Below are 10,168 nucleotides of genomic sequence, written 5' to 3' on the forward strand. Positions count from 1 at the left end.
GATCAAACACATGAAGAACCATAATGCTGTAAAAACGAAAATGCAAATGTTAGCGCTTGCGCAGGCGTATGCATACTTTGTCACAGATATCTCTGTGAGCACACAAGCTAGTGAATGACGCACACATAGTAAATTCACAGACACAGAAAATGGCATTTAAAATGTTAAATCATCACGCAACCTCGAGTGTTGCTGTCATCTTTCTGCTCCTGTAAAGGGAAGCACACACAGACTCATCTGCACCCCTGCCAGGCGGGGGTCAACTTCACACAGTCGTGTTACATCAGTAAAGTCTTGTCAGCTTTTGTCAGCTTTTACCAGTCAGTCAGTTTGTTTTCCTTTCACTCACTCACTCATTCATGCATTCATTCTTTCTTTCTTTGCTGATAGTGGAACCTATCGTCGCATTTAGTTTCCACTCTCAGCAAAATGACGTCATTTCAAAAAGAAAAAGAAGAACTTTAGTTTGGATTACATCGCTGAATCCTTTTGGACTGGGACTGTCATTTAATAATTGTCCCAAATAAGTGGCTTTCTCCAGAGTCCATTTAAATGTGGAGAACTCACTTGGCACAATTTTCTCGACGACGTGTAGCGCTTTTAATTCCCGACATGCAGATCTGCTTAAAGAACAGAGATTATCAAACAAAACTTTCAGTGCACTGTGAAAGTATCAAAATAAAAAGGCCTTGTTAAGTCATGACACAAGCTCCTCATCTCAGGAGGGTAAATCATACCATTAGCATGGTTTATCATACCATCATACTAATCGGCAGGCTCAACTTCACAACAAAAGAAAAATCATCAGCTAGATTCACTCCAAATCAACCATCAGCTGCACAACACACAACATAATCCTAATGTCTTATTAGCTATGAGTTTAATTACCAGGTCTGTGCTCTTCACTCATTTAGGCCACAGATCTATTTTATTCAATTTTCCTTTTCCCTTCATCATAAAACATGTGACATGCTGTCATGCACTTCACAAAACAGTCTGTTCTGACGTATTCAGAGTTGTGTATCTAAATACAGGATTCCCTCGCACATCAAAGCAGGAAACTCAGTGTTTTAGAGTCTCTACTCAACACACAACAACTCCAACACATCTCATTCACTCATACTAGAATTCAGTCACCTTTCATTAATCTAAAACCAATCAACTAATTTGCATATCAGCTATTAACCCACCAAGTTGACAGGACGACAGAAAAGCATGTTCAAAATAGTATCACAAAAGACAATTTCCCTCATACAGTAAATTACATGTGCTGCCTCAATCAAGCAGGAAGCTTCTCCCAATTTACCATTTTAACAACTAAATTTATTGTCTGATCACTGATTTATCAAACCAGGATCTTTTTCCCCACAAAAGTTAAACTGTTGTCCTGCAACCTGGAGAGTCAATTTTTTGCATTGGATAAATTCAGTATTTAATAACAAGTGTCTGCTAAATTGACACTATTTTAACACTGATGAAAGATAACAAGCTAATTTTCATTGCATGGGTTTGTGTTATTAGGCAGGTCTAATGCATGTCTGTGGAGCTGCATCTCCAGTAGAGCATGTTCTTAAAGCTGCCTTTCCTACACATTTCTCTGCTATTATTTAATCATTTCTTAACTAATGTGCTATGAGTCTTCATGAGTCATTTTGTGTTTGGAATTGTTAGTAGGGTTAATGCATGTTCTGCTTGTGTGTGTGTGTGATTTTGTATATGTTTCTATTTTCGCAATGTTTCAGACTCCGTCTCAATTTTCCAACTTAAGCAGTCAGTTTTCTTTTCCCCAGGTTTGCTAACCCAAATTTTGATTTCCCACATTAAATAATTCCTATGTGTTCTCACCTAGTCTTCTCACTCTGTTGTCCTCTCACTCTTTTGTCCTCTCCCTCTTCAACAGTCCCAGCAGTTCTCCTTCAGCTTTGTCCTGTCTAGTAGCTGAAGTGCTGCTGCTGCCTTCTTGGGCGACTTCTTAGCAGCTGCTGCCGGTTTCTTGGCTTTGGCCGCGGCGGGCTTCTTGGCTTTGCTCTCAGTAGCCTTGTTCATCTTGAAGGATCCGGAGGTCCTGGTGCCCTTGGTCTGCACCAGAGTGCCCTTCGCCACCAGGCTCTTGATGGCGGTCTTGACACGGGCCTTGTTCTTGTCCACATCGTAGCCTCCGGCAGCCAGAGCCTTCTTGAGAGCGGCCACAGACAGGCCGTTGCGCTCCTTGGAAGCGGCCACGGCTTTCACAATCAGCTCGCCCACGCTGAGGCCGACCTTCTTGGGCTTGGAAGTCATCGTCTTCTTCTTCTTGGCCTGAACCTCGGCGCAGGGCGCAGGGCGTGTTTATGATGGAGCCTTTCCCACCACAGCGCTGGCACGTTGAACGCATCATGAAGGGTCCATTTCTTTCATGTCGCTAGCCGCATGTGGCTTGCCCGAGTCACTCAGTCCTTTTTGAGCATTTCAACATGCTGCCGCCGCAGACCCTGGCCTCAGATCCAGCAAGTTTAGCGCGCTGATCTCCAAAAAAGTCCCGAAGGCCAGAAAGACGTCAAATAAGTGTCTCGTGCTGAGAACTCAAACAAAAACTCCTCTTCACGCTGCCATCTTGCTCGCCCCTCCGTGAAATTCAACCAATCAGACAGGAAGATGGGTTTGCTTTCTTCTTCTGCTGCTGTTTATCCACATTGCTGCTGCTTTGCTGGGACTTTTTGTGCTCAGGACTTGCTGCTGTCTCTTTATCATGTTATTGCTTTGGAGCTGCATTCCTTATCTTCAGGGAGGAGTGAGCTCGCTTGTGAGGTTGAGAAACACATGGCACTGTAAATAAGTCAGCCAGAAACTTGGCCTGCATGTTTCCAATGATGTTAAACTATAACTTTCTTCCGACTGTTGCATGTGGAAAATTGATACAGGTCTGCTTTTCACCTGAAAGTGACAAACTAAAACATGTTCATTATTATCATCACTGCTTAATCAACACACATCTCTCTCTCTCTCTCTCTCTCTCTCTGTCTGTGTTTGTGTGAACAATCCTTTCTTAAAAGCAGAAAATGACATTGTAGTTGTTTTTCGGCTGATCAACACAAAACCTTTTTTCCTATGATTATTTTTCTTTTTTTTTTTTTTTTTAAATAGCTGGTGACCTGCAAAATCACCGCTCTCACTCACAATCAGAGGCAATCACTTTTGCACAGTGCACAAAAACACTGTGATGTCAGACACATTCACACTCACTTTGTCATCTGCAAAAATAAATCACATGGCTGATGATATGTGCCATGGTGATCCATAAATATGATCACCAGTTTATTTAACTATTTTTCAACCCAACAAAACAAATAATCAAAAACATGATGCTGATGTTATGAACACTCTACACACAAGTCAAGATGCAGGAAAACTGCTCACGGAAACGCTGCACACTCCCTGTTTCCCCCTCTTTGAGTAGTTCCCAGACAGCTCTTGATCTGATAACGTGTAGCTTGCTCATCAGCTCAGAAAAAAAAACTGCAACGCAACATCACACAGTAGTTGCATGCTCTGCCCACAGCGGCAAAGTCTTACACTTTCATATTCAACTCAGCTTCTCCATCATGTACTTTTAGATGTTTCATACAGGGTTGAGCATATTAGTTGTTTTCACAGATGTGCTCTATATCTCAACAATGGCTCATAATAAGACGACAGTCTTCCACACAGGTCAAGTGCCTCTATGCACTTCATTAGTTTAAATATTTATCTATATCACTTCACCTCACATGTCATCGTACTGAATTTAAGCAACCACAAGCTTAATGTAGATTACTTTTAACAACTATCCACCTAAATTAAATCTATGGTCTGGCACACAGGCTGTTGTCGATCAGGGCAAGCTAAAGAATAAACATTGTGTCAGCAAGGGGTGGGGGGAAAGCCATTCACCAGAGCATATCTTAAGTGCTGCTGATGTGGGCTGGCCTTCTCCACAGCTCTCCAAGGCTGGTGTGTTTTCTGAAAACTTCTAACATTTGAATCTCTTCCATTTATAAGCCTGCGATTAACCGCACGGCTCAGGTCCGCGTGACCGCGCTCGCGTGAACCCGCGCAGCTGTGGAGCCGTCGCTCTCTCTCTCTTTTTTACATAAATACTTTGTGCTGCCAGGAGCAAAGTCCAGCACAAACGTCTGTCTCCCTCCGACTCACTCTTGGTTGCTTAGAAACCCATGATAACAACAACAGTCGGTGTCACAGACCACATGTTCTGCTCCGCACACACTCACACACAACAACAACAACGACAACGACAACGACGACAACGACAACAACAACGACGACAATGACAACAACACAAAATAGGCCTACTGTCCAGCACAATCTGGACCCCGCGGAACTTCTCAACACCCCACTGAGCGGTGGAGAACTCACTACAGTACCCCACACAGCGGTCTGTATTTCGCCCCACTAAGACGGCGAACCAAAAAAAGTTCGAACTGCGCAACTCTGCGACTTAATGCTTCTGTACAAAAAACCCCACTGAGCGGCCTTGTACATCGCCCCACTTAGACGGCGAATTTTAGCCCCACTGAGCGGCCACGGACAACGCCCCACTGAGCGGCGAAGACGTACAGTTATAGAGTTGGACTCTAAACTTACTCGGTGTTGCTTAGCGTGTAATATCAGCCTCGAATCCCGCCAATCGCCATTCATCGAGGAGAAAAGACATACAGCGAATCCACAGGAACTTCCTGGCTGACGTCAGTCTTTCAGCGTGTCCCTCCTCCCCTCGGTGAACGCGATTCCAGGGCTCTGGCATCGAAGGACCAATTAATGTTAGGTTTGTAGCATAAACCTATTCGCTGGAACGTTAAGACAATATAATTACACTGCAAGCAAGACACAAGTAGGCAAAGTTCTTCATGTTACTCGTGCACGGGAGAGAACCGGACAACCGCTTGACTCCAGTTGGTCTCGTCCGTCCTCCTGTAACACTGCCCTTTTATTGAGGTTACATGAATATGCATAGGTTCATTAACATACGACGTCTACATACACAAAGAGTACCGTGTGTGTGTGTGTGTGTGTGTGTGTGTGTGTGTGTGTGTGTGTGTGGACTGCTGATCAAAGGGTCAAACATCCTTGGTCAGGAAGAGGGTAGCCTCCCCCTCACCCTAGATGGTTCATCCTAGATAACACGGTGAGGAAGTCCTGCAGTTCATCTAAACAAAGAGCACTTAGACTAGAACAGACGCAACTACGTTAATCCTACCATAAAACAATAAGACACGGTATGACCTCTCATGCTCCCAAAGTGCTGTCTAATACACACAAAGTTTGCAGACTATCAAGGATCAAAACCTCTACCAATCTACAACTAATTACAAAACTCTAAGCATATATAAGTAAATATTTCTAAGCATAAATGACAATCAACAATACAAATCTAACAGTCATGAGTGAATTGATCATAATTCATGAATCAGAATCAGAATCAGAATCAGAATACTTTATTCATCCCGAGGGAAATTAGTGAGACTGCATGAGATGCTCCAAGAAGATCTATTTTCAGTTAATCTGTTTCTATTTCATGTAGTTTCAGTGACACTGGGACTATTGAGTGATGATTGGTTTGCACTTTAGGGCTGAGAGTTGCTGTCAGAACAATTTATCATCAGATCTAGGTGAACGGAGGACACGGGCAACTTATTGCTAACAGCCTGCATCTCTTTGTGTGGTCTCATTTCCCTCCTGGTCATCGGTGTTATTTGATATTCCAGGTGTAAAATAATCCCAGATTCAGTCGCTGGAAGGAAAATCAGCAGCGCTCTGAATCCTGACCACCAGGATCAATGCTCACTAATGTATATTATTTCTCTGCACACACGCGCGCACACACACACACAGACAGACAGACAGACAGACAGACAGACAGACAGACACACACACACACGGTTGGCGTATTATACTTGTCAGGAGCATACACATGGTTTAGATCATAACCGGCTGCATTTATTCCCCCCCTGCTACTAATCTTTAATTACTCAGTGTCACATCATACCCTAATCTAAATGTAATCCTAATTAAACTTTAAGGACTACTCTGGTGGTTTTAGCCCATTAATTATAAACCAGATACATTTAACATTGTGGCAAATTAAGTCTAGGCGGCCATTTGTTTCTACTGGTGTCAGGGCAGAGTAAAATCAACTTTCAGACCTGAAACTTGCAAGCGCAGCTGTTACATTTTAAAACATAGCTCATTCTTGAAGTTGGGTAGAGTATATGTGGAAAAATAATGTGAACCCCAAGGTCTAGTTACTAGTTTCTTCAGAGTATTTTGATGATGCACTGGAGAGAACTACAGATGAGAGTCAGTGCACCTGAAGATCCATCACCGGCCTATGTACAAGACAGAAACTGAAGACTCTTAATGGACCACTACGACCTGTGAGGCCAGGATTATACATGATTGTGAACATGCACGTTGCTGTTCACAATCTGAACAATTTGTCTGTTGGTTCATGGCCGTTTTGTTTTGACAGTTTTTTCTGACAGTGAAAAGGACATGTCACCCTGCAAACCAGAAAATTGATGCTTTAACCCAAACCATGATTTTTTTTTCTAAACCTAAAACATTAGTTTTATTGCCTAACCCTGATCTAGTGGGTTTTAATGATCATTAATAACAAAATTAAAGTAACACAACCAATCTGTCCCTGGGGTCTGACAAAGAAAAATAATGTAATAGATTAAGGGTCCTGTCTGTTTCACAAATACACCCTTGCTGTAGGGACACATGTAGATGTTACATCAGAAGACCTAATATTGACATACTGACTAACTCATTACATTTACATTTATTTGTAATACTACGTTACTAGTTTTGTTCAGCTGTGTTTTAAATAAATGGTAAAAGTCAGCAACAAGTTAACTTAGCTTAAACTTTGGTTACTTTAACAGCTTGAGATTTTTTTTTTTTTTTTTGCAAAAACAATGTTGGGGGTGTCAACCCTTCACTCCATGGATTGTATCTGCTGACTGCAAACACTGACTGAGCCCAGCTGGAACAAACTATCAGTGGTCACGATCATTATCAGCCTGACAGTCGTTATGTGTGTGGTCAGCTTAAGTGTACCGTAATAATCAACGTGCTGACGGCATGTATGTTTGAAATCCACGACAAAGCTAGCAGTAACCAAAACACTAAGACAGTGCAAGACAGCTTTGTCTGTCATCAGTCATATATGACAGAGATTCATGGTAAATGGTAAATGGCCTGCATGTGTATAGCGCTTTACTCAGTCCCTAAGGACCCCAAAGCGCTTTACACTACATTCAGTCATTCACCCATTCACACACACATTCACACACTGGTGATGGCAAGCTACGTTGTAGCCACAGCTGCCCTGGGGCGCACTGACAGAGGCGAGGCTGCCGGACACTGGCGCCACCGGGCCCTCTGACCATTCATATGCTGTAGACCTTCTGTATTATTGTGATAGTAATAAAAGTGACATGACAAATATGTAATGTCAGACTCACAGTTGCCCCATACGGGCACCAAAAGGACATGTTAGCTGGGAAACTGTCCTACACAGAGAGCTTATCATAGAATTAATTTACACAGATGATTCCTGGAGTCTATAGATGAAAAAACAGAGTGATTAAAAAACTGATTGTGACCTTTTGGTCTGTCATTCATTCCCCAAGAGAATTGTTGACGTTACACATGAAAATGAGTTGGTTAGTCTACAGCAAAATATCAGCTGTAATGCACAGTTCAATTCAGTTCAATTTTCAATCCAGTTTTATTTATATAATGCCAAAACACAACAACGATCACCACAAGACACTTAATACTGTAAGGTAAAGACCCTACAATAGCACAGAGAAACTCCAGCAATCATATGGGCCCCTTTGAGAAAGCACTTTGGCAACAGTGGGAAGAAAAACAAACAAACTCCCTTTTAACAGGAAGAAACCTCCAACTGAACAAGGCTCAGGGAAGGGCGGGGCCATCTGCTGCAACTGGTTGGGGGTGAGGGGAGGAAGATGCCACCCACCAAGTATCTGGCTTTTAGGGCCAAGTACAATAACCTCAGTGTTAGCTGAATTTAGAAGCAGGAAGTTTGAGGTCATTCAGGTCTTTGTCTTTAAGATATTCCCGGTGTTTATCTAATTGGTGTGTGTTATCTGGCTTCATGGATAGATAAAGTTGTGTGTCATCTGCATAGCAGTGAAAATGTTTGCTATGGCTTCTACTAGGATATTTATAATTAGAGCCATTTGTATTTCTTATAGCTAATTTGTTATATTTTGTAACCTTGTAATATATTGTTATTGCTCTTGCCTGGGACGAGCATGTATGATGTAAACAAAACTGCATCTAGCACAGAACCCTGTGGAACACCTCATTAACATGAATAAGTTGGAGTCTATCAGATAGACATGAGCCACTTTAATACCTGCAAAATTCTCTAATCTCTAATAAAATAGTGTAGTCGGTAGTATCAAATGCTGCACTGAGGGCTAAAGCATGTACAGCACTGCTGTTTCATATCAAGACAATCAAATGCAAGTTCAAACTTATTGTTGGTTTCATGTTGACAGATTTGAGAGAGTTCACAGACCACCTGTTGATCAGATCATCGTCATATTTCCTGAAGGTTTGCTTGGAGCGTAATAGAAACAGCTACAACTTGGCTATGAATCTGGTGATAGTGCATAAAATTAGCCCTGGGATTTTGGATAATGTCAACTAAAATATTTTGTTATGCTTGTGTTTCGATCATTGACAGTATAAACACTGACATAGCTGATTTGAACAGTTAGGTTTGAATAACTTTTCATTGACTGAACTCTCATTAAAAGGCCACAACAGAGCGACGGCTGTTGTCGCTTAAAGATTTCTAGTGCTACAGAAGTTTACTGTAAAACAGCCAACTGCCCTGCACAGACCTCTGTAAATACTTTCCTCCTTTTGGTATCACTTAATCAGTATGACCTGAAATGAGCAAGTCAATTTTTTACATTTTGGTCATTGTAAATTTCATAAAGGATGATAGCAGGGATATCCTCAATAAACATCTGATTTTACAGTCAGATTTGGCACTCGCTGATCACATCTAGTTTCAAAGCACCAAGAGGCTTCAAAATGGGACTTCACAAATCAATGGGGTCCATCTTTCGTCTTATATACAAATCTCAAAATTGCATATCTCTTGAAAATGCTCCTGTTCTGTAAAAATGTAAACAGAACCCTTTAAGACAGTTTCATCAACATCATTGTCTGGAAAAAATTCAGAAGCTGGATTACTATGATAATACAGTAGACAATAAACTGAGTCAAATATTCAGTTTTTAATAAACAGTGTAATGGTAGTGACTTGAGCTTGAACTGAAGTTTGTACTTTTTAATGCTGCTTTGCGACGCTGACTAAATAGATAAATTGGATGTAAGAAAAATCTCAGTTATTTCATCAGCAATTATTTATATAACCAAGGACATACAGACATCAGACAGCAATTCACTGAAAGTCACGATCGCATATCTTTTAGTACTTGGAGCACACACCCACATTCACACAGTCTGACTCGTATTAAAAAAACCTCCCTCTACAGTGGTAGTCTTCCCACGGTCTTCATACTTCAGTTCAGACACAGAGGAGCTTGATTTAATAAGAAATAGACAAAAGTGACGACTAATGATCTGGAAGATCTCATATGGAGTAACAGGTCTAATTTACTGCATATCAAACAGACCGCAGATCTGCCTTTTCCAAAGATCCTCGCTCTTGTAATGCCATAAGAACATTCACTTACTGCCCCGCTTTGGGAGGGTACATCAGGGTTAGGATGTGTGCGGTGAGCTTCAGAATATATCTTTCAATACTGCAGGAATCATCCCGTGCCAGAAGGGAAGAAAGTAAAGTCAAAGCTCAGTCAAAAATAACATCGAAATGACATTTAGAAATGATTACTGGTTGTTTAAAAATTAATGAACAGAGAAGTTGGCTGGCTGAACACAGGGGAATGAATTACAGTAGACAAACTCTGTAGCTTACAAGCAGGCAGTGGGTTGTTTGCAGTGGAAAATAAGGACCACACCAGCATCTAAAATGAACCAAATAACATTTTCAGCTTTGCTTATGTGCTGTTTAATGGGTTGCAGCTAAAAATTCAAGGCCAGGTGCACAACAAAATGT

At 41.6% G+C, this 10,168-nt stretch overlaps 1 pseudogene; it reads right to left on the minus strand.

Moving 5' to 3' along the window:
• Positions 1-427: 427 nt before the first annotated feature.
• LOC146655250 (histone H1 pseudogene) lies at positions 428-3,025 on the minus strand (annotated as a pseudogene).
• Positions 3,026-10,168: the final 7,143 nt, after the last annotated feature.

This window comes from Rhamphochromis longiceps, linkage group LG13 (genome assembly GCF_057381845.1).
Source record: "Rhamphochromis longiceps isolate RC_006_pf linkage group LG13, R_longiceps_female_GT1.1, whole genome shotgun sequence".
Classification (NCBI taxonomy): Eukaryota; Metazoa; Chordata; class Actinopteri; order Cichliformes; family Cichlidae; genus Rhamphochromis; species Rhamphochromis longiceps.